This window comes from Sus scrofa, chromosome 8 (genome assembly GCF_054392235.1).
Source record: "Sus scrofa isolate SSC_HxYL_T2T_F1_AM1 chromosome 8, Sscrofa_HxYL_maternal_Yorkshire_Landrace_v2.0, whole genome shotgun sequence".
Lineage (NCBI taxonomy): Eukaryota > Metazoa > Chordata > Mammalia > Artiodactyla > Suidae > Sus > Sus scrofa.
Window position 1 is genome coordinate 94,872,876 of NC_139390.1, and position 26,067 is coordinate 94,898,942.

Genomic DNA, 26,067 nt, shown 5'->3' on the forward strand with positions numbered 1-26,067 from the left:
TTTCCCAGTGTCTGCTAAAGGTGAACATATATTTACCCTATGAACCAACAATTCCACACTCAGAAATACATACTTGTGTGTGAACAAAAACATCTCTAGCAGGACTACTTATAAGAGCCCAAGAGAATGATACGTTCCTCAACAATGGAAAGAATATATAATTGGTAGTATTCTTAGATTATTCAGCAATAAGCATGAATGAACCCAAATTATAAGCAGCAGCATGGTTGGATCTCACAGATATCTTGTGCAAAAGAAACCAGACAGCAGTGAGTACTTATGTGTGATTCCATTCATAGGAAGTTCAGCTCTAATCTGACAACACTAATTTGCATTGTTTGTTGTCAGGGTAGTGTTTTCATCTGGAGGGTGGTGACTGAAAGGGAGCCCAAGGAAGCTTTTGGGTTCTTGTAAATTTTTGTATACCAGAATGGGTGCTGGTAACACAGATGTGTTCCCTTAGTGATAACTCATCAACCTGCTCATGTTATTTTTATGTGATTTTTCTATAGGTATGTTATAGTTTAATAGAAAGCTATCATTACAGAAACATTCATAGGGCTAAAAGAAAAGCAGTGCAATGCACTCCATGGACCCACCACTTACTGTAAGAATACCACTCCCTTTGATGCCCTTTCTGCACCTTTTCTCTATTATTTTCATATTCTCTTACCCCTTAGATAAAACTATTACCTTGAGTTGGCATTTATTTTTCCCTTTCCTTCATAGTAGCTTTTTATATACATATATATAATTTTATGTGATACTAAAATTTATGAAAATATGCATGAAAGTTAAAAATCATGTATTTAAATACTTTATGTTGGGTACCAACCAGATGTATCATCTTGCACAAAGTACTTACCATCTTCAGAGCTTAGTTTTGTTACTGGAAATTAAATTCGAGCAAGTGACTGCCTTTTTTGTAAATTTCTTGACATTGTACCTCTTATTTCTTCTATTTAGATATTAAATAGGTATTTACTTATTTTGTGTGTAGTACTATGCATTGGGCTGAGGAAGACAGGCAAGCATACATTATTATTCTCCACCCTCAAGGTACCTCAGTTTAGTGGGAAGCAATGTGGCAAGCATCTGTAAAGCGGTTTGAGAAACACAGTTTTCATTTTCTGATCTACAAAAGGAAGGAATTAAACTGATGAGCTCCAAAACCTTTTTCAACTTTAAAATTGGATCATTAAGAGCTAAAACATTTAACATAGAACTTAATTATGTAAGTATATAAAGTATATGATAAAACCATCAGAGAGGCTTTTTTGGAAGAAATAATTCTTAAGATTCATGTTTAGGGATGCATAGTATTATAAAGCAGGGACAAAAAATTAACCTGTAAGGATATTCAGGCCTCTCTGTATCTCACCCACACTTACATGGCACATAATGTCAATCTAAGTTGTCAGAAGAAACAACTTATACAACCCAACAGCAAAAAAGCCAATCAATCAATGGAAAAATGGGCAAAAGACCTGAATAGACATTTCTCCAAGGAAGATATACAGATGGCTAGCAAACACATGAAAAAATGCTCAACATCACTGATTATAAGAGAAATGCAAATCAAAACTACCATGAGATACCACCTCACACCAGTCAGAATGGCCCTCATTAATAAGTCCACAAATAACAAGTACTGGAGGGGCTGTGGAGAAAAGGGAACCCTCCTGTACTGTTGGTGGGAATGTAAGCTGGTACAGCCACTATGGAGAACAGTTTGGAGATACCTTATAAATCTATACATAGAACTTCCATATGACCCCACAATCCCACTCTTGGGCATATTTCCAGACAAAACTCTACTTAAAAGAGACACATTCACCCGCATGTTCATGGCAGCACTATTCACAATAGCCAGGACATGGAAACAACCCAGATGTCCATCAACAGATGATTGGATTCGGAAGAGGTGGTATATATACACAATGGAATACTACTCAGCCATAAAAAAGAATGACATAATGTGATTTGCAGCAACATGGATGGAACTAGAGACTCTCATACTGAGTGAAATGAGTCAGAAAGACAAAGACAAATACCATATGATATCACTTATAACTGGAATCTAATATTCAGCACAAATGAACATCTCCTCAGAAAAGAAAATAATGGACTTGTAAAATAGACTTGTGGCTGCCTGATGGGAGAGAGAGGGAGTGGGAGGGATCGGGAGTTTGGGCTTATCAGACACAGCTTAGATTTACAAGGAGATCCTGCTGAATAGCATTGAGAACTTTGTCTAGATACTCATGTTGCAACAGAACAAAGGGTGGGGGAAAAAATGTAATGTATACATATAAGGATAACTTGATCCCCTTGCTGTACAGTGGGAAAATAAATTAAAGTATTTCCATCAAATGAAAAAATAAAATAAAACCATTAAAAAATAATCAGAAGAATCAAAAAGTTTATCAGAGGAAAGATGGGCAATTTCAAATTAAAGATGATTGGGGAGAAGGGAAGAATTAGGGGTTGAACATGGAAAATGTTCTGATTTGGAACTTGGAAGTAAGGGAGAGAAAGAATTAGATAATATTGGAAGTAGTACAAATAGGGCATTATCATATTGTGCAGTGTATTGAGTTTATTTTGATCCACCAAGTGTGAGATCTGCCATCTCGTACTTGGTGGAAGAGGGTAAAAACTGGAATTGCTTTCATTTACAATTTCCTGTCATTTGAAGCTTATGAGATACTGGGCTGAGTGAGGCCTCAGTTGTATGTGGGCTATAGTTTTCTACAGTCAAAACAAGAGGAGGAGATTTCTAGGAAATGAGAGCAATTTGATGCAAGAAGAAGAAATGGGAGCCATAAATTAAGCTAATTCAAAAGTGATTAGACATTCCTAGCACAAGGTGGTATTTTATACTGGGAACATTTGGGAAATGAAGTTACTTAGGTACATTGATTACAAGTTTTGAAGAACTAGGATGATTAGTTTAAGAACCTTAAAACACAAACTTCTGGCCTCCCTATAGCTTATCATTATAAGCTTTTACTGTAAAGGATATTTTATTTCAGGGCTACATACTAAATTTTATAGCAATATGTGCAATGCACTAGGAAAAAAGAATCTCAAACACGTAGAACAAATTATAAAACATCTGAAAGCAAGATGTTTGTGTTAGGATGTAGACAGTATAATTATAAGGTGAAAATGAAGGAGAAAATTTCCAAGCAAGAGTGATGAGGCTGGATGGTTAAATAATGGAAGGAAGAGTCTGTGGTAGCTCCCAGGTCTTGAGCAGAGGGGACAGTGGGAGAATTGGGTGTTATTAACAGATTAGTATTAAAATCTTTAACTATGAAACTTTTTTTCACTTCTTCCTCCAACATGTTTATTGCACTCATTGGCACACAAGCGTGAACAACAACAAAAATGAGGCCTCCTCCTCATAGTTCTTATCATTTAACTGGAGATTTAGACATCAGATACCATAATTACATACCCAGATAGATATTTCCAAATGGTAAGTCTCACGCAGGAATTGTGTTTGGTTCTGTAAGAACATTTAAGCAGAGAACAGACTTGGTCTGGGTCAGAGAGGACTTTCCTTACGATACTATACTTAAACTACTTCCTTTCCATGTTTCAAATCTCAGTTCATTAAAAGGAGAGTTGGGAGAGAATGACTGGGTTGTTTGCATCATAACGAGTGTCTTGTTATGTCTTAGGAGGACTGGCAGCAGCAAAACCACACAGAGTTTTCTAGGCCATAGTAAAGATTTTGCCCTTTTTTTTCTTAAGGAACTGGGGATCCAATGAGGGTTTTGCATAGCAGAGGGGTTATCTGATTGCCATTTGGAAAACCACTCTGGTTGAATATAGAGGCTGGATTCCAAAGGCTGCAAGATTAGGAGACATGAGGAATGGATATGGGATGTTACTGTTGTAGTCTGAGCTGGAGGTGAAGGTATCTGGGACTGGGGTAAAGAGAGGTAGAGGTGTTTACATAGTGAGGAAAGAAGACAGCCTAGGGGTAAACCTTGAAGATCTAATATTTTAAAGGCTAGTGAAAACAGAAAGAGCCTTCAAAGGTGACAGAGAAGAAATGGTCATAGAGACACCAGGAAAATGTATCCTCAAAGGAGACAAAGAAAAAAAAACAGAGTGTATTGTCATGGAGACAAAAGAAGAAAGGCTAAATAAGTTTCTGTATAGGTTTGCATCTCCAGGGATAGGCTTGACAATGAATTTTGGCCCTGGAACCACCACCACCACATGCCTTGGTAACCACTCATCATGGCTGACACTTCACCACTGGACACCAGATACTCTTGCCATTCCTGGAATGGATTCTCATTACAAACTCCTGATACAAGTCTTTAGTGACTATAATCTGATTGACAAAGCTTGGGTCATATTCCTATAACTTAGCCTCTGAGAGGTAGGGAAAGCATATAGCTGGCCTTTTTTCTTCTGTTCTAGAGGCAAGTATAGCCTTCTGTAAGACTCCTGCAATGGCTAATCTCCCAACTTTAGGAAGGAGAGATCAAGTGAGGGGTAGAAAAAGAATCCATTGGAAACAGCCACTATATTCCTCCTAATATCATATAATTTCAGAAACTTTTTTGGTCCCTCTCTTTGTCTTGGCGTGAAGAGTTAATTGCCTCCTCTTGCTAACATTATGTCTTGGATGCATCAGAGTTGCTCTGTTTATCCCTGAAATACACATACTGCATAATCCAAGTGGTGGGTATGCAAAGATAAATATATATTTTCTATATTCAGGAAGCTTAGAGTGTGAAGTAGGAGGATTTACTTTGTAGAGAATTAAGCGTGAGTTCCAGGGCCACTCACCTACCTAGTTTCCATTCAGAGCTGCACAAGTGGCCCTAGGAATGGGTTCATATTATCATACATTTGAAAATATATTGCAAGAGTTATTTGGTTTGTCTGCAATTAAGAACCCTTGACATTCAATTCTGATTTTGTCTCCATGAAATTCCCTTTCCTCTTGAGTGTTTGAGTGGCTGTGAGTGTTTCACATTGGGCTAAGGGCAAGTTGAACTGGGGGACATGGTTTGGATTTAGTGGGATATAATTTGGTTTGCAGATATTTCCATGAGTGGTAGAATTCCTTTTGTTACTGAAAAACTATAGCTAATGTCTCTTCCCTCTTCCTAGTCCTCCCTTAAAAGCACGCATAAATCTCAAAATCTCTTTTCCATAATGCGCTGTAGCAAATACTCACCTCCCAAATGCCTGTGCTCACTTTATTCCATGAAAAGTGCGGGCACCCAGGCCAGAGCCACCTGTTCCACATAATCTACTGGGAACCTTCCCTTTCCCCCATTCCACTATCCTCACCACCTGTCCCTGAGTTCAAGAACTACTTCAGCAGGAACAGTTTGTTCTTTTTTCTTTTCTTATTCTTAGAGAACTTAAAACACATATCTCAACTGAGGTTTGTCTTTAGAAGTCATGGGTAATAGGATGGTTTGAACTGTAAAGTGATTTGAACCCAGTGATTTGGGTTTATTAACGATCCTAAGGACACCAAAAAGAGGCACCCAAACAATAAGTAGATGGAAAAAAACCCTTTAAACCAAACAATTGATAAAGCTCGGATACTTCATTTGAAGTGCATTTTGGAAAAATATTTTGTAATGTTTTAATAAACATTTTTTTGTTATTTTTAAATGTAATTTTTAAAGCACTAGGAGAGTATTTTAATAAAGTGGAATATTAAAGATATAACATTAATCATACTCAAAGCAGTAATGGCTTAGGAGAAGAGATATATTTTAGGTAGATATAATGAATAGGGTCTTAGATTTTCGATAACCCAATTTATGAAGAGGAGTGAAATACATGAACATATTGAGAACACATTTATTGGTATTTTGACATAAATATCAACATAAATGAAGATAACATAAAACATCATTAACAGTAAATTTAAGGAAGTTAAACAGTTCAAACTATTTAAGATTATTCACTGCAATAGGAAAACTTTGAAGAATTTAATTTGTAAAGTGATTTCCAACAATTGGACAACAGCCCTAAAAATGAATAATCAATTTGGAAGCTGAAGTAGAAATTTTTCTGTATTATTAATTTTTATGACTGGGTCACTTCACTGTAAGGCAGAAATTGACAGAACATTGTAAATCAACTATAATAAAAAACATCTTAAAAATTTTGGGAGTTCCCATTGTGCAGCAGAAACAATTCCGACAAGTATCCATGAGGATGTGGGTTTGATACCTGGTTTGCTCAGTGGGTCAGTGATCCAGTGTTGCTATGAGCTGTGGAGTGGGTTGCAGACATGGCTAGGATCCCATGTTGCTGTGGCTGTGGTATAGGCTGGTAGTTGTAGCTCTGATTTGACCCCTCGCCTGGGAACTTCCGTATGCTATGGGTGCAGCCCTAAAAAGCCTTAAAAAAATTTAAAAATTTAAAATTGTGCTGCTAAACTATGTAATTTAAAAATTACCATCTTATTTCTAAACATACAGTTCAGTGGTGTTAAGCATATTCACATTGTTGTGCAACAGATATCTATTATTTAGGTCCCATTAGTTTATTTTAGTTATTTTCATTACTCTAGTAGGTGGGTCAAACATGATGTTGCTGTGATTTATGTCAAGGAGCATTCTGCCTATGTTTTCCTGTAGGAGTTTTATAGTATTTAGTCTTATGTTTAGGTCTTTAATCCATTTTGAATTTTTTTGTGTGTTGGTGTTACAGAATGTTCTAATTTCATTCTTTTACATGTTGCTGTCCAGTTTTCCCAGCACCACTTATTGAAGAGACTCTTTCCTCCACTGTATGGTCTTACAACTGAATACCAAAAAAACAAACAACCCCAATCAAAAAATGGGCAGAAAACCTAAACAGACATTTTCTCTGAAGAAGACATACATGAAAAGTTGTCAACATTACTAATTATTAGGAAATGCAAATAAAAACTTACTATGAGATACTACCCCACACCTCCCCAAATGGCCATGATTAATAAGTCTACAAATAGCAAATGCTGCAGAGGGTGTGGTACATGTATACTGAGTGAGGTCATAAAGAGAAGGACAAATACTATATTATATCACTTATACGTGGAGTCTAAAATATGGCACAAATGAATCTATCTACAAAATAGAAACAGACTCACAGACATGGAGAACAGACTTTGGACTAGGATTTTGGAGTTAGTAGATGCAAATTATGACATTTAGAATGGGTAAGCAATGAGGTCCTACTGTACAGCAAAGGGAACTATATCTATCTTGGGATAGAACATGATGGAAGATAATATGAAAGAAAGAATGTATATACGGATATATGTATGGCTAGGTCACTAAGCTGTATAGCAGAAATTGATGCAATGCTGTACATCAACTATAATAAAACAAAAATATATATTACTGATTTCTAAGTATAAAGTAGAAGAAATGCTCATTTAAGAATGTGTTGCAAAATTGACGTATGAGAAGGCAATCAAGGGTATGCAGCCAAAAAAACATAGACCATGACAGTTTCTTACTACGAGTGCTATTATTTTTATTAATGATTTTGAGATATTTGTGGTGCTAGAGGAGAGTTTACCAGCTCCTAAGTATATGTAGTCTTTCTTCCGTGACCTTGGATCCAGATGCTCCACCACTTTGAAACTGTCCTGGATCTCCTGTAACAATCACCAATTCTGAAGGATTTAACAATGCTTTCCTTAACCAATCAGAATCCTTCCAAGACAGAACAAAGTCCCCCTTTTGCTTTTTAGCTCTGAGGGGCCTGCTGAATGTGTTGATTTACTAGGCTCTCTCTTGCTCTGCAAATAAAATAGTTTTTTCTAAAATTTAATTTTTGACCTTTAGTTTTTCTTCAAAAAACTAAATTTTCTTCAAAATTTGTAATTTGTTGTCCTTCCTTTTTTTCATCCAAAATAAGTACTAATTGTGCACCTAATTTTATTCTCAGAATTTTGCTTTTTTTCTGAGCCCCTACCTCTCTGTGTAAGGTCCAGTAAATTTTGGATCTCTCTGTTATTTAATTGGTCCCTGACATAGAATTGGTGTTAGTGTCTTTCAACTTCATGTTATGTTAGTTTCTTGTGCACAGAACTGTGTTCCAGTTATATATGAATTCTTTTCAGATTCTTTTCCATTAGATTATTATGAAATATTGAATATAGTTCCCTGTGCTATACAGTAAATCCTTGTTTATCTATTTTTATATATGGTAGTATGTGTTTGTTAATCCCAAACTCCTAATTTATCCCCCACCCCCACTTCTCCCCTTTGGTAACCCTAAGTTTATTTTTTTATGTATGTGAGTCTACTTTTGTTTTGTAAATAAGTTCATTTACACAATTTTTTTTTAGATTTCACATATAAGTGATATCATATGATATTTGTTTTTCTCTGTCTGACTTATTTCACATGGTATGATAATTTCTAGCTTCCTTTCTTTTTCAAAAAACATTTTTTCCTTTCCCCCTGCATTCCTTGGAATGATCAAGGGGTTTCAGAAATACCATTTTTTAAATTTTTTTATTATTTATTTTTATTAATTTATTTCCCCAATACAATTTTTTTCCCACTGTACAGCATAGTGACCCAGTCACACATACATGTATACATTCTTTTTTCTTCCATTATTGTGCTCTATCATAAGTGATTAGACATGGTTCTCAGTGCTACACAGCAGGATCGCATTACTAATCCATTCCAAAAGCAATAGTTTGCATCCACTAAGCCCAAGTTTCAAATCCCTCCCACTCCCTCCCCCCCTCCCCCTTGGCAACCACAAGTCTATTCTCCAAGTCCATGATTTTCTTTTCTATGGAAAGGTTCATTTGTGCTGTATATTAGATATCAGATATAAGTGATATCATATGGTATTTGTCTTTCTCTTTCTGACTTACTTCACTCAGGATGAGAATCTCTAGTTCCATCCATGTTGCTGCAAATGGCACTATTTTGTTCTTTTTTATGGCTGAGTAGTATTCCATTGTGTATACATACCACCTCTTCTGAATCCAATCATCTGTTGATGGACATTTGAGTTGTTTCCATTGTCCTGGCTATTGTGAATAGTGCTGCAGTGAATATGCAGGGGAAAGTGTCTTTTTCAAGGAAAGTTTTCTCCAGATATATGCCCAAGAGTGGGGTTGCTGGGACATATGGTAATTCTATGTATAGTTTTCTAAGGTACCTCCATACTGTTCTCCATAGTGGTTGTACCAGCTTACATTCCCACCAACAGTGCAAGAGGGTTCCCTTTTCTCCACACCCCCTCTAGCAATTGTTATTTGTGGACTTATTAATGATGGCCAGTCTGACTGGTGTGAGTTGGTATCTCGTGGTAGTTTTGATTTGCATTTCTCTAATAATCATGGATGTTGAGCATTGTTTCATGTGTTTGTTGGCCATCTGCATATCTTCCTTGGAGAACGGTCTATTCAGGTCTTTTGCCCGTTTTTCCATTGGGTTGTAGACTTTTTTGCTGTTGAGTTGTATACGTTGTTTGTATATTTTAGAGATTAAGCCCTCTCAATTGCATCATTTGAAAGTATTTTCTCTCATTCCGTAAGTGGTCTTTTTGTTTTCTTTTTGGTTTCCTTTGCTGTGCAAAATATTGTCAGTTTGATTATGTCCCATTGGTTTATTTTTGCTTTTATTTATGTTGCTTTGGGAGACTGTCCTAAGAAAATATTCATAAGGTTGATGTCAGAGAATGTTTTGCCTATATTCTCTTTGAGGAGTTTGATGGTGTCTTGTCTTACATTTAAGTCTTTCAGCCATTTTGAGTTTATTTTTGTATATCATGTAAAGGTGTGTTCTAAATTCATTGATTTGCATGGTGCTGTCCAGGTTTCCCAGCAATTCTTGCTGAAAAGACTGTTTTTTTCCCCATTTTATGGTCTTGGCTCCTTTGTCAAAGACTAATTGACCATAGGTATCTGGGTTTATTTCTGGGTTGTCTATTCCGTACCATTGTTCTGTATGTCTGTTTTGGTACCAGTACCATACTGTCTTGGTTACTGAGGCTTTGTAGCTATTCTTGAAGTCTGGGAGAGCTATGCCTCCTGCTTGGTTTTTGTTCTTCAGAATTGCTTTGGCAATTCTGGGTCTTTTGTGGTTCCATATGAATTTTTGGATTGTTTGTTATAGTTCTGTGAAAAATGTCATGGGTAATTTGATAGGCATTGTATTGAATCTGTAGATTGCTTTGGGTAGTATGGCCATTTTTACAATATTTTTTCCAACCCAGGAACATGGACTATCTTTCCATTTCTTTCCATTTTCTTTTATTTCCTTGATTAATATCTTATAGTTGGCATATAAGTCTTTTACCTCCTTGGTCAGGTGTATTCCCAGGTATTTGATTTTTTGGGGATGCAATTTTAAAAGGTATTATATCTCTGTATCCCTTTTCTAATATTTCATTGTTAGTACACAGAAAGGTGACTGATTTCTGAATGTTAATCTTATATTCTGCTACTTCGCTGAATTTGTTGATCAGATCAAGTCGTTTTTGGGTTGACTCCTTAGGGTTTTATATATATAGTATCATGTCATCTGCATACTGTGACAGTTTTACCTCTTCTCTTCCTATTTGGATGCCTTTTATTGCTTTTGTTGGTCTGATCGCTGTGGCTAGGACTTCCAGTACTGTATTGAATAACAGTGGTGAGAGTAGGCATCCTTGTCTGGTTCCAGATTTCAGTGGGAAGGCTTTCAGCTTTTCTCCATTAAGTATTATATTTGCTGTGGGTTTGTCATAAATGGCTTTGATTATGTTAAGGTATGTTCCCTCTCTACCCATTTCGGTAAGAGTTTTGATCATGAATGGATGTTGGACTTTGTCAAATGCTTTTTCTTCATCTATTGAGATGATCATGTGGTTTTCTTACTTTTCTTCTGTTAATGTGGTGTATGATCTTGATTGATTTGCGTAAGTTGAACCATCCTTGTGCACCTGGGATGAATCTCACCCACTTATGGTACATCTTTTTTATATGTTGTTGGATTTGGTTGGCTAAAATTTTGTTGAGAATTTTTGTGTCTAAAATCATCAAAGATATTGGTCAATGGTTTTCTTTTTTGGTGGTATCTTTGGTTTTGTAATTAGGGTGATAGTAGCATCATAGAATGTCTTTGGGAGTGTTCCTTCTTCAACATTTTGAAAAAGTTTAAGGAGGATGGGTCTAAGTTCTTCTTTGTATGTTTGGTAGGATTCTCCTGTGAAGCCATCTGGTCCTGGACTTTTATTTGTAGGGAGTGTTTTTATGACATATTCAATTTCATTTCTAGTGATCTGTCTGTTCAGTTGATCTATTTCTGAATAGATTTCAGTTTTGGCAGGCTGTAAGTCTCTAGAAAGTTGTCCATTTCTTCTAGGTTGTCAAATTTGTTGGCATATAGTTGTTCATAGTATTCTCTCATGGGTTTTTGTATTTCTGTAGTATTAGTTGTGACTTCTTTTTCAGTTCTTATTTTGTTTATTTGGGTTTTATTCTGTCCTCTTCTTGGTGAGTCTAGCCAGAGGTTTGTCCATTTTGTTTACCTTTTCAAAGAACCAGCTCTTGGTTTTGTTGATTTTTTTCTTTGTTTTTCTAATCTCTATTTTATTGATTTCCTCTTTGATCTTTACGATTTCCTTCCTTTGGCTGACTTTAGGTTTTGTTTGTTCTTTTTTCTAATTGATTTAGGCATTAAGTTGTCAATTTGAGATTTTTCTTCTTTTCTGAGGAAGGCCTGCATTGCTCTGAATTTCCCTCTGAGCACTGCTTTTGCAGCATCCCATAGATTTTGAGAGGTTATGCCTTCATTATCATTTGTCTCAAGGTATTTTTTAATTTCCTTCTTGATTTCCTCACTGACCCATTGTTTTTTTAGTAGCATGTTGTTTAGTCTCCATGTAGTGGGTTTTTTTCTGATTTCTTTCTCTGTGGTTGATTTCTAGTTTCATGCCTTTGTGGTCAGAGAAGATACTTGAAATAATTTTTATAATCTTAAATTTGTTGAGGTTAGCTTTGTGCCCCAATATGTGATCAATTCTTGAGAATGTTCCATGTGCACTTGAGAAGAATGTGTATTCTGATTTTTTCGATGTAATGTCCTGAAAATGTTGATTAAGTCTAACTTTTCTATTGTTTCTTTTAGGTTTGCTTTATTGGTTTTCTGTCTAGAGGATCTGTCCATTAATGCAAGTAGGGTGTTAAAGTCTCCTACTATGATTGTATTCCCATCAATTTCTCCTTTTATGTCTGTTAGTATTTGTTGTAGCCTTCTATATTGGGGCATATATATTGATGATTGTAATATCTTCTTCTTGAATGGATCCTTTAACCATTAAATAGTGTCCTTCTTTGTTTTTCTTTATGGCTTTCATTTTAAAGTTTATTTTGTCTGATAAGAGTATTGCAACTCCTGCTTTCCTGTTTTGTTCATTGGCATGAAATAACTTTTCCCATCCCCCTCACTTTCAATCTATCTGTGTCCTTTGCCCGAAGGTGAGTTTCTTGTAGGCAGCAGATTGAAAGTTTTTGCTTTTTTATCCAGTCTTCCACTGTGTCTTTTGATTGGAGCATTCACTCCTTTGACATTTAAGGTGAGTATTGATAGATGATTATTTATTGCCATTTTAACCCTTGTTTTCCAGTTTATTCTATGTTTATCTTCTTTTTTTAGTTGGATGGTTTCCATTTATTTTATGCCTGAGTGCTTTTGATAGGGAGTTCCCATTGTGGCACAGCAGAAATGAATCTTACTAGTATCCATGAGGATGTGGGTTCCATCCCTATCCTTGCTCGGTGGGTTGGGGATCCAGTGTTGCTGTGAGCTGTGGTGTGTAGGTTGTAGACATGGCTTGGATTCTGCATTGCTGTGGATAGGCCAGTAGCTGTAGCTCCAACTCGACCCCTAGCCTGGGAACTTCCATATACTGCAGATGTGGCCCTAAAAAGCAAAAAAAGAAAAAGGAAAAAAGAAATACTATTGATAAATAGGGATTTAGTACTACGTATGCTATGTATAATAGAATCATAGATCATTTTGTAAGTAAATAAGCTATAAATAATTTTGTCAGTCTTGTTGATTTCAGAGTCAATTCTGGAACCTTATTTGGTTCTCTTATTCTAATAGTAGTTCAGCATTTCTAGCTCCTCCTCTTACTCTAAAATATCACACATGCTTTCTACAGTGCTTAATACTTACCCAAGCTCAATCTATTATTAAGACTTAAAATCCTCAGTTCATTGACATAAAATGTACATTATCATAGAAAACTCACCTTCAGTGTTAATAATTTCCTCACAACAATTATAAAGAGAGCATGGAATGCAAAAATCCCATAGAGTCAAATGTACTAAATCACTCTGAAAGTTCTTTAACTTGCACAGAAGCAAGTGAGGTGCTCACCCCATGACACGGGAAAATAGGCCAAGTGGGGTGAGAGCAAATTCTGTTTTCTCATCTCACACTCACTCTGCTGCAACTCCGTGAAGAATGGTGGTGCTGCCTCTGGTGTTATTAAGAGATACCCAGCTATCATAGGTTTTTATTTATATGCTATGTCTCTCTGTCTCTGAATCTCTCTCTACTAAGATGCTTCTGAATCAGAGCACATCAAGGATAAAATTGGCAGGTGCTCCCCACTGAATCCTTACTGTTTGATGTGGTATCTAGTTTGACTACAATTGTAAGCCCACCAGGAAGAGCATTTGGCCAGGTTAACACAGTTGAATTTCAGTTACTTCTCCAAATTCTAAACAAAACCCAAGTTTGTCTTTCCCAATCCTTTTGGATAACTGTGGTCTTATAAATTCATCTATGCTTCTTGGATAACTGAATGTTAACTCTAGCTCTTTGCCACATAAGTTCAGGCATAGCTCCATTAATACAAAACTCAAAATCATCAGTATGTATTAAAGATGCATTTGGGGGTATGTGACAGCTATGAAAATTGCCTTTGTGATGAGCTAGAAGTAAACATTGTATGATAATTAAGCATTTTAAAATATCCATCGTGTACTACAGGAAGATTTTTGTATTTGCCTTTTTTTTCCTACAATAGCTGATTTGCTGCATTTATTCTTTATTTGTCTTTCTTGTGAATACATTTATTGCTAATGTTTTTAGCATTATTGTTAGCTTCATTGCATAATTAGTGGTATTCAGCTGCTGCTTTTTAGCTGGAAAGAACTGTAATTAGTTTTCATTCATTGGTGGTATTTATGCAGCATCAGGGTCATTGGTAAAGGTATAAGGACTGTAATTCTATTGCTGGGTTTTAAATTCTGCAAACTTAACAATCTATTTTGTTCATTTTAAGTAATAAAAAAGGGTATGAATTTCAAATGATGGAATGCCATTCTGCTTGGAGAAAAGGATATTACGGAATTTGAGGGGTGATGTGTATGAGTAGGAAGTACCACTCCGTTTGAAGTGGGAGATTGTGTTTTCACTACTTAGTTGGTTAATTCTTTTTTTTTTTGCTATTTCTTGGGCCGCTTCCGCGGCATATGGAGGTTCCCAGGCTAGGGGTCTAATCGGAGCTGTAGCCATTGGCCTACGCCAGAGCCATAGCAATGCGGGATCCGAGCCGCGTCTGCAACCTACACCACAGCTCACGGCAACGCCGGATCCTCGACCCACTGAGCAAGGCCAGGGACCAAACCCGCAACCTCATGGTTCCTAGTCGGATTTGTTAACCACTGCGCCACGACGGGAACTCCCCTTAGTTGGTTAATTCTAAATAACCCAAATCATATTTAAGAGATCTGTTCTTTTATACAGATGTGTTCTTTTCTCCACCAACTGCACTTTCTAAAACAAAATATTATTAGTGGGTAAAAATGCAGGCTTGTACAATCCAGCCATCTTGAGTTCAAAACCTGCTTGATTTATTAGGTAGCCCTTAAAGAGTTAATTCTGAAGATTAAATTCAGTAATGTTTGTAAAGTGCTTAAGACAGTGCTTATATATATTAGTTACTATGATCATTTCTTTATATTTGTGCCACTAGTGCTCTTGTGTTTTTAAAGGATGGTCAAAAGCTTCTGGCCCAGGGGTTTGATATCAAAAAGCCTTACTAGGGTTAGAGTGTTCTGGAATTATAAAGTGGGAAATACACAGTTCAAAGTGAGCATCAAATGAAGAAATGTTCCTTGAGGAGTATTTGATTAATATTGGCTTGAGTATGGAAATCCAAAAGAGCAGAGATGGTAAAATTCTGCCTAAATTCTGAGGCTTGTGTGCTCAGATTTTAAGCCATTCCCTGTTACTGCTGCTAGAGCTTTTGGCAGTGTTTGTATATGGCAAGTGTGTGGTGGTGTTGGTGTGGGGTTCGAGTGCATGTGTGTGGTGTGTGTGTTGATAGTGGGGCAGCCGGACTTAAGGTAAGCTGAGGAGTTCTAAAATCAAGTGGCCATATCAGGGAAGACTTTATCTTTGGTGGGTCAGTGCACTGCATGTCCTGTCCAAGGATTCAGATAAATGAATTTGCTTTGCCTCTTTCATTTTCATCATTTACTTTTGGGATTCTCACTTACTGACTTTAGGAAACCGAGTGTAGTCTTCACTGTCTGAATTTAGTAGAAGTTCATGTTCTGACAATGGTTTCAGAGTTGGGGAACAAAAGCTTCTGGTCGTAAAGTTGCTGTCATGGCTCAGTGGTTAATGAATCTGACTAGTATCCATGAGGATACAGGGTTGATCCCTGGCCTCGCTCAGTGGGTTAAGGATCTGGCGTTGCCGTGAGTTGTGGTGTAGGTTGCAGATGTAGCTGGGATCCCGCGTTGCTGTGGCTCTGGCATAAGCAGGCTCAGATTCGACCCCTAGGCTGGGAAGCTCCATATGCCATAGTTGTGGCCCTAAAAAGACAAAAAAAAAAAAAAGTTACTGGTTGTGAAGCAACCATGGCAAGAACAAGAATGAGGAGGGCAGAGGTAAAAACAACTCTGTGCCAACAATCTATAAAAATGATATGAGCTAACACTTTGGTAGATAGCCCTTACTCTGTGTGCCAGATGCTGTTAGAAATTTTGTGTACATTAACATGCTTAATTCTTAAAACAACTCTGTGAGGCAGAGACTTTCATTATCCTCTTTTTATAGATGAGGAAACAGGCAATGCTGTGGTGCATTGGGACTGGACCTGGGGTTTCTGTTCTTTGTTGATACTCTCATGCTATACTACTACTATGTAGTGGTTGAAGGGAAATTCTTGTCCCTTTTCTCTTTGTTTGGTCTTAGCCAGAGATATCTGTTTTTCAGCTTATTACTGGCTAATAAATGAGAATCAATCTGCAAGACTTCTTTAATTACTCTTTAGCTTTTTTTTGAAAATAAAAATATAGTCTATTTTTCAATTCCTAGAGCTCTCTTTTCATCAGTTTTATTCTTTATATATTATCATGATCTGCTTAAGAGAAATGGAGGGGGAGTTCTCTGGTGGTCTAGCGGTGGTTGTCACTGCTATGGTTAGGGTCAGTACTGTGGCATGGGTTCGATCCCTGGCTTGGGAACTTCCACAGGAGTGGCCAAAAGGAAAAAAAAGATAAAAGAGAAATGGGCAGTTAAATCAATCATTTGGATTATTGAAACAAGAGAATATAAAACTATGGTTGAGCAAAGAAAGTTGAAATTTTGGATTGAGGTCTGAAAGTCGAAAACACAGGTCACACTCACATGATTCTGTGTCAGCAGATCTTGGAGTCAAATACCTTTCTCTGAATATTTTATTTTCCTTTAATATTTTAATTATATGCATTTAAAATATATTACCAGAATGGGAGGGTTCTCATTTCTCTTTACAGATCTGGAAGCCAGAGAGAAGAAAGTGTTAAAAGAGTTGAGAATTTTTTTTTTTTTAATTAGGAAAGAGGGCCCAGGGGATGAAGAGTAAAGTGACAGAAAAACAGGCTAGATCGTAATTTTGGCTAATAATTTTCAACTAATTGATTGTTGGCTAAAAACTAGTGAATTAATTATTTATTCAGTAGACTCATCTTTAGTAAGAAAAATTTCGAAAACAACATTGAAGGCTTTGCCAAAACTCTTAAAGGAATTATCCTGGGCTGAATACAGGGAATCAGTGGGTGTCACAGCATGAAGCCCTTCTGCTTTTTGGCCCTTTTCTTTGGATAGTCTCAAGACTCATTTCTGTATGCAGACTAGCAGCAATTAATGGCAGACAGTGGGGTTCTGAGCATGGGAAGGGCACTAAGCCCGACATGGGAACCTCTGAATCTTAATTCTGGCTTTATCACTTCATGTTGTCCCTTCATGTTTGTGTTCCCTTGGCCCAACCCAGACTTTCTCAGCTGTGAAATGGGATGATATGTATGCTGCCAACTCTATAAAAATGTTAGACAAAATGAACTGCTACTTCAAGAACATTTTGAAAAACTGTTAAGAGATAGAAAAAATAGAGGGCTTTGTGGTAGATAAGGGGCAGGTAGGGGAATGCTGACAGCAAAACACAGTAGAGACTGATGCGAGTCTGATATGATAAATGCCCAGTCCTGACTGGGCATCCCCAGTGGATATTTTAAATACACCAGCATCTGCTGCCCACCTCCAGGGTTTCCGTGTTAAATATTCTGGGACTAGGACCAGTTAGAGATTTTTTTTTTTTTTTGGCTGCAACTGTGGCATGAGAAAGTTCCAGAGCCAGGGATTGAACCTGAGCCATAGCAATGACAACATGGGATCCTTAACTGCTAGGCCACCAGGGAACTCCCCATTTAGAGATTTTTTTTGCCAACATTCCTGAGGTGATTCTAAAGAGCAATCAGATTAAAACCCCCGCTGTAGTGTTTCTGGAATAAAATTTGCAGTTGGGGCAAAATGGGCACATTGACATTTTTAGTGTGAAAAGTTAAAACCCTCCTCTTACAAATGGGTCAAATGTAAATGAAACTCATGAAGATGTAGCATTAACAAAAAAGAGGTGATCTCTGATTAGAAATACTGTCAGGAATACAGAAAATATCTTTCATAGTTGGAAGTTCCAAACTAAAATGAAATGAATGTACTTATTTAACTTTTAAGATAATTTTTTACATTAATGAGCCTTGGAAGCCAGTTCCATGGCATTCCAATTACTGAAAGGGCTTCGAAAGTGTGATATCATACATCATGAGAAAATATAATAATAACTCTGTTAAAAAGAGGGCCAAGGTAATAAAATTATCATAAACAACTTGATTCAGTTATGCTACAGAACATCTAGTGATTAAAAACTTCTCTCCCTGTAGCCTCCCAGTTTAAATTCAATTCACTTATATTTTTGCCCTGTTGTTAATTGTATTATTTGAAAGTTCAATGATATGTAAAATATAAAGGTGGCAATTTAAAACTAAATGTGTATCTACTCTAGGATGTCTCCATTTGCTGCTTAATTTGAATAATTTAAAGACTGTTTTAAAGTTGCTAAGAAGAATTAGTTTAAAAACATTTGGGACTATTTTCCCTCTAATATAATGATGCTTAAAATATAAAAGTGGTTGAAGTTATAAAACTTTATATTCTGGCCTCCCATGGACTTTAAAACTTTCCAGTAAATGGCCATGATCCTGTTAACTGAGCAGAGCAATACTTTGGATGGAACCACATATTATCTTGCCCAGTCTGCAGCAGAAGAAACCAAGGCCAGGAAACACTAAGTGGCGTTCCCAGTGCCACACAGCTCATTAGTGGCAGAAATTACATTTCTTAGCTCCTTTTCTTCTCTGACTTATTCTGGAGAAGCCTGATCACTATTGATTAGCTATTGTCTGGGACGGACCTTGAACTTGGCAATGTGTGGCTTGTTTCAGTCTTATCAGTGTACCTCAGATCCTTGGGGGAATTTTTGCTGCTATGTCTAATCTTTCAGCAGCTGATTGTAGGAGTTCACCTAGATTTTACTTGGAGTCTTTTGGATAGTCTGAAAGCACACTTTGGTTCTGGGGTTCAAGTCTTGGGGTGTATTGAGTTCAGCAGTATTCACAGCAGAAATGACATTAGCCACCAGGAACCTAATCAATCAGGAGCCAAAAGAAGTTATGGTGACCTTCCATTCAAATGAAAGCTCCAAGCATTATGAATAGGCTGGTTCATATAGAATTTGATTCACTGTACATTTGATATCACCAATGATCTGATAATTTTGATACCTGTATGAGCCAGATCAGTTATCATGTCACTGTCTACATGGTTTCAGATATATTATCCTGTTGTTTCATCTCCTATTCCTACTCAGCCTCCCAAATTCCCTCCACCCCAAAGGTGGCTAAACACTAGTCCTGCTGTGACTATTGTGATATCCATGCTGTTACATTGAGAAAATAAATTACATTAGTGGAAAAAGATAGAAAAACAATAATCATGCGTGAAACATGTTTTACAATTCTGCATGTTTTCATTACTAGTAGTAATAGTTTCATGGAGAATTTTATAGCTCAAAAATATGTGGCAAAAAAATTAAAAAAATGAAAAAATTTACAGGGGCAATGTTCTAAACTTAAGTATTTAAAGGTATGGGGTTATTATTTTAAAAAATGAAGTGAATCTTCCCAGTAAATAATAAATTTGTAAGTGCTTTGATTCACAGATACCTGATAAAAATAAACCATTGAGTATGTCATGAGGCTGTGTGATATCCAAGGCTTATTCCAAATTATCATTTAAGGCTCAATGGTCATTCATTCTTTTGTCTTCTAGCTTGCTTTAGACAATTATTTCTATTCTTTTAAAATAGCTATTTTTAAAGATCTTCAGAGGAGATTCTCTGGCACCTCAGGCACTTATTCCAGCCAAAAGAGGTTAAAAACGTGTTCAAAGAATAAGGGACTTGGGATTCAAATCTAAATTGTCTGTTTTCAGAGAATGGCCTTTTAACCACCCCAGGCTTCAGCAGATGAGCATCAGTCTCCTCTTAGGAGCTTTGGGTACAGGATGCTTGACAAGCAATGAGCTCTTTCAGCCTCTGCTTGAGGCCAGTGTCTTGACAAAAGAACCAGCTACACTAAATTTTAATGTCTGCTAGCTTGTGTTTTTTCTCTCCATGACAGAATTGGAGCCAGCTTTGAATAAGTTCTTTAGTTTTAGGGTTTCCTTCTGACAAAGATTGGGATATGGGTTGAGGGCATGGCCCTGGAGGATTAGTAGTTGTCTTATATAAGCTTTGTTCATCACTCTATCTTCTGGAACAGTCTCCAAAGTCTGTTTGAGATCCGAGGGAGCAGAGACTACTATAGAAAGTGTTTTGAATAGAAGAGATGTATCTTTATGAAACCAGCATCCGTGGCCCTATGGCATTGTTGCCTAGTAACAGAGTTGAAGCTCGGAACTCAGGCTGAGTTGGAGAGAAGCTATGACTTCAGGATAGAATATATCACTGCAGGCCAGAGTTCTTGGATTTAGCTGAGCTGACAGGGACACCAAGAGAAGCAATAGTTTTCACTCGAATATAGTACCAAAATGATTATAATCATGTGGTGAATTTAAGGGAAAGAACTTGGCAACCTCTTGACCTAATAGAAGAAGATTTTACAACTCAAATTTCCAGCTACTTTTGCTCTTTGTCTAAGACAAGAAGTCTTTTCATGTTTGTTACTCGGTCATTTTTACTGTCTTGCTTGATATAATCTGGAGAATACAATTTGTGTGTTTATCTGTATACTAAGGATAGTTTATTACAGTTTTTTGCAGAGTTATTAACTATTAGAAAATTTTGGATTCTTTTATGAATATATTATTATTGACCTCTTAGAGCAAGAAGTTGATGTCATAAAAAATAAAGTTAGATAATAGAAATCAATGATATAGAGCTAGACAATAGAATCAATGAAAATCCCCTTTCAGATAATCTGGGTAAATACTTGCCTATAGGTTCCACCTTAACATTTGACCAGAATGTCCTTAAATAAACAGTTCTGGAACACTTTGCAGAGTTTGCTTTTAGATATTGTCTGATAGCAAAGGATATTCTTAGCATTTGCATATCAAGAGCATTTTATTTTATTTCTGAATAAAAAAGCAGCTTCCATAATCAGAAGAACTTCATAGCACACATTCAGTTCAGAGCAGCACTAAGGAACATTTCCTTAATTTTTTTGCTCCCTTGAACAAAGATCATGACTCCTTTATAGATCTTCAAACAGTAGTGTGACCTCTTTTTGATATGTTGTATTAATTTCTCTTTCAAATGGCATTTTGAAGTTTGTTAACTTGTAAGTACAAGAGCCATTTGAATGGCATGAGGCCTTCCTCCCTGTGGACCACAAAGCAGTTCTTAGAGGGGGAGGGGTTACAATTTGCCCTCATATCAAAGTAAGCCAGGCTATTGATGTGGAGAGCACTGAGGTGTGGTAGTTGGCTCTTCTGCCTGCTGGTCTTGACCCTTACTTCTTTCTTCAGTCAGTAACATAAGCCATATTTTAAACTTTCAAATCTGTTTCCTTCTCTTCCTAAACATCCTGAACCCAATTGGAAGATTGTGAAAAAGAACCTATCTTTTTGACTACTTACAGACACATAGGATGATGTCGTTGAATAATTTTAAGAAGTGCTTCTCAGTGACCTCCCCACCCTACTTTATGATCCATTGTTTAACTGTTAAATTTTTACAAACAAAATCAAAAGCTTTGGTAAGGCCGTTATGGCCAATATCAGAGAGCTGAACCATCTGTTCAACTTTGCAAAATTTCAGAAAAATTTATTTGACATGCTGTAAGAAGACCCTGCTGGTGGAATACATGACAAAGCCTTCCACTGATGCTCCCAACTAAACCAAATTTAGTGTGTTTTATGGCCCAAAAAATTATCCTATTTGGGGAAACTGGTTTTCTAAATGCTTTAGAAATTAAAGGAACAACTCCAAATACAAATGCTATTCACAAGACAAATACACTTAGTAAAGCCCAAGACCAGCCCATCCCGGAAAACCCACAGGACGTGCTTAGACAGTCATTTATTACTCAGCTCAGAAGAGTTGGACTAGCAGTTGGTTTGAAATCAGAGTCCAGACTGGAATAGAAACTTCTGCATAAAAAAAGCGCCCTTCGAGAGAGGATGTCATTCAGAAAACTTTAGAATAAAGTCTGAAAAATTATAATAGTAATATATAGCATCTATTTTTTGGTGATCTTGATTTTTCACATATTCATATTCAGAGAGTCCCAGCTGGATAGCTTTATATGCAATATTTGGAAACATATTCACTACTGAGAGGAATAATAGAAATACACAGTCATATTCGCTGAATACTTATCACCCACCTGGCATTGCTCTTAATGCATCACCTGTATTACTTTATTCCTCCCTCACAACACCCATAAGAGGAAGGAGCTGTTGTTAATCCCATTTTACCTATGGGAAACCGAGGCCCAGAGAAGTTCAATTATCTAACTTGCTCAAGATCGCTTAACTATTCAAGGCTGAGCTGAGTTCTGAATCTGGGCATTCTTACTGCAGAGTGTGTGGTGGTAACTTTATCCAATTTGGTTCATCTCTTCATTTCACAAATAGCTCTTAAGTGCCTTGGTAGTTTACTGTCTAGTAGAGGGGAAAAATAGATGCTCAACAAATACATGAACATGTCTTGGGTGATTGTAACTATGATGAAGAGGAATAAAATGATCAAGGGGTAGAGAGTGACAGAAGGCTATTTTATCAAAGGTTGTCATAGAAGGCCTCTGTGAGGAGGTAAGATTTGTGCCCAGATTTGAATGAGGGAGCAGAGCATGTGGATAGTTGGATATTTGGCAAAAGAGGACAGAGGCAAAGTAACTGCTGGTGGAAGTGTTCAGGGCACAGCAAGAAGCCAGAGCGACTGGATTACAGTGCGTGAGAAGGGGGTCTGGGGAGGAGCCAGAGACAGGGAGGTGGTTGGGGGCAGGACACCGGGTTATGGTCAGTTGTATCATAATTCTCCTGTCTCAAGTGTTTAAAAACACCTAAAGGTGATTACAGCCAGGATGATTAAATCCAGTGTACATCATTCAAGATTATCATGATCATTCAGTTGATGAGGCTGAATACTTCTCATGTTGTAGCAAGAGGATTACAAGCATGAATCTCTACAATAGGAACTGGTTTATTAGTTGGTTTCAAGATATGAAACATCTGATATTGGTTAAGTTTCACTATGGGGTGACCACTCATGCCTGGTAGCTTGGGATGACTCTGGTTTTAGCACTGAAAGTTTTCCATCCTGAGAAGCCCCTCAGGCTAGGACAAATCAGGATAGTTGATCACTGCCTGACAAAGGGTTTCTTGGGAAATTGCTGCTTGAGGGAGAAAGAGTGACCTGCCGTCTGGGCTCTGGTGTTCCCCCAAATCACTTGTCGTGTATGGTTATACCTTTTATTCTGTAGATCAATGATAAAGTAGAAATAGAGACTTGTAAATGTCCTTCTAAGTTTATGAAAAATAATCCAAGCTGCTTTCCCTGTGGTCAAAGCTTAAAATACTTAGCTTTTGTGTGTTTGTTATAAGAAATGCATTCTAGTATATGGAATCACACCCAAAGACACTCTCAGAGCATTCTAAAAATGAAGAAATATTTTTTAATCACATTTTCCAACTGTAGTGTAGTGACACTAGAAGAGAAAAAAAAATGAAGTTAACAACTTTATTTTAATAGGTTAAAGATAAAAATTGATGGATATCTCAAGTGGTACTATAAATACATTTGCTACAATTCAAAACTGTTCCTGATGCTTAACAAAACTGTTCCTGAAGATTAAAAAAACAAATTATGAGTGATCCAAACCAAGTACAAAGCGACCTAAATTTCATTATTATTAAATTGAGATTATCTCAATAATAAACTCTAAATGACATTAAACTTTATGATGCAAATAATTTAGGACATGATGTTAAATGAAAGAAGTTAGATACCAAATGAATATCCAATGTGAATTTTACTATATTAAAAACAGCAAAAATAAACAAAATCTCAAAATATATTTTTTTTAAAGTTTCTGTGAAGGCATGCTAATTTTAGCCATGGTTACTTGTGTGTGGAATTTACACTTTGTAATATATGCTGCAGTGTACCCCTACTGTTGTTAAAAATCTGGAAAATACCATTAAGAAAAGAATTTTCAGAAACTATTTTGTTTTTGTGGTGGGACTTCCAAAAAATGCAAACTACTGCTAGAGAGATAAGAATGATCAAATTGCAGATGAAAATTTACAGTTAAGGCAAAACTCTAAAGATGGAACTCTAGGAAACAGAGTTTTATCTTGATGCAGAATTGGAATGGAGGAAGTAAAATATATCTTTGTTGGAATTAAACATCAGGAATCTGGGGAATACATCCAGACATTGAATTATTTGAACAAAAACTCTCAGCCACGCCCTTGGAGGAGTGGCCACGCCCTTGGAGGAGAGGTCATATCAAGGTGAAGGATAAGAGGCCTTGGAAGAGCCACCATGGTAAATCACATAGAGAAACTAACGGGTTATCCCTGGCTTGTGAAAACAGGTGGGTTGAGGATTTGCCCGAGGCCTTTGTGATTTCATCTTAAAGGGACCCTTTCTTTCTTTAAATTACTGCTACTTATTCTTTGTAGCGTTCTGTATTTACTTTTAGAGTAAGAAAGGTAAGGAGAGAGATGTTGTCCTTGTCCATAACCTTGTACCTTCTCTCTCTCTTTTACTTTTCTGTTTGTCTTCTTTGTCCTTTACTAGGTTAGATATTCTTCACTGAAATACTGTTGAAAAAATAAAATACATCACTATTTTATATTACTTTATAAATCTTCATACAATTTCATGTTCACCGTCTTGTCGTATCTTCTTAGGAACTTACAAATTAAATGGAATTGCTATTATTAAAGTTTTTGAAAGCTACACAAGCTGGGGCATGTCTGAAATGTGATGGAGCAAGAGTTCTAATTCACATTAAGGCTCTTCGCCCCCCAAAATAGTTCCCTATAGTGTACTGCCTCTAGGGTGTGGTTCTTTAAGGCCTAAGAAATAAGATACAGTCAGTTAGGAAGTGTCTATTTAAAATAAACGAAGCAAATGCTCATATATCTTATGCACACATTAGATAATTTTTAAAAGTAGATTACCTGTTTCATTGGAGTAAAACAGACATTGAGGTCTTAACCTCTGTGGAATAAGGTGCCCACCTGGGCTATTTTGAGGAGTTAAAATGTAATTTTGGATTTTGGATATTATTTCAAAACATGCAGGGTCTAATTCTTTTTCTTGAATGATAGGAGATCCTTTTGTCCTTTTTTATTAATTAAAAAATAAATGCCATGGATTTCCTGTTGTGGCTCAGTGGGTTAAGAACCTGACTAATATCCATGGGATGTAGGGTCAATCCCTGGCCTCACTCAGTGGGTTAAGGTTCTGGCATTGCCATAAGCTGTGGTGTAGGTTGCAGATGCTGCTTGGATCTGGTGTTGTCATGGCTCATGGCTGTGGCATAGGCCACGGCTGCAGCCCCAGTTCAACCCCTAGCCTAGGAACTTCCATGTGCCATGGCCATAAAAAGAAAAAAAAAATAAGGCCAAATATTGTGCTAGACACCTTCAAATCACTAGTGAATAGTCTCAGAAATGACATTTCCTGCCCCCATTGTTTCCCTAAAGGAAAGCAAAGTTATAATCTTATATGATACTCTATAATTTAAGTTCTTGGTTTAATATTGTAATTTTATGCCTCATGCTTACATCTGCATTTTAATAAATGCAAAACAATGTGCAGTTCTTGGTATGTCTCCAGGGATATGTTTTCTATCCTTTTGTTATTTTGCATTGATTTAGAGCCTCTTCTCTGGGCGGTTTTGCTGTCATAAGTTGTGTCTTTAAGTGATGGCAATATTATCATGCAGAAGACTAATGTTTCCATTAATGCCTAAGTTATTATTTAAAAGGATAATTATAATAATTCTTCACGAGAATCTTTACCTTCCTGGAAGGCAAGGGAGAGGCATGTTAGATGATTCCTTCTCAGCAGCTCAGGAAAATGGAGCTATTTGAAGTCTGGTGACTTTCTATGTCCCTAGGTATAGATCAGACATGAAGGAGTGACTAGCAGTCCTTGACCCAGTGGTGACAACTGACATGGTTCCTTTTCAGGATGGCTTCCCTGTTT

The 26,067-nt window shown here is 36.8% G+C and overlaps 1 protein-coding gene across 3 annotated transcripts in view; it reads left to right on the forward strand.

Annotated features, from left to right (window-relative positions):
• SLC7A11 (solute carrier family 7 member 11) overlaps window positions 1-26,067 on the forward strand; it is a 376,273-nt gene that overhangs the window by 109,111 nt on the left and 241,095 nt on the right. The window contains exon 1 of one of the 3 annotated variants that reach the window (XM_084972875.1): window positions 12,511-12,573. The exons of the other annotated variants lie outside the window; for them this stretch is intronic. The gene's annotated coding sequence lies outside the window, so the exon portion shown is untranslated. Of the gene's footprint in view, window positions 1-12,510; window positions 12,574-26,067 lie in introns of those variants that run through there. 3 annotated transcript variants of the gene reach the window in all.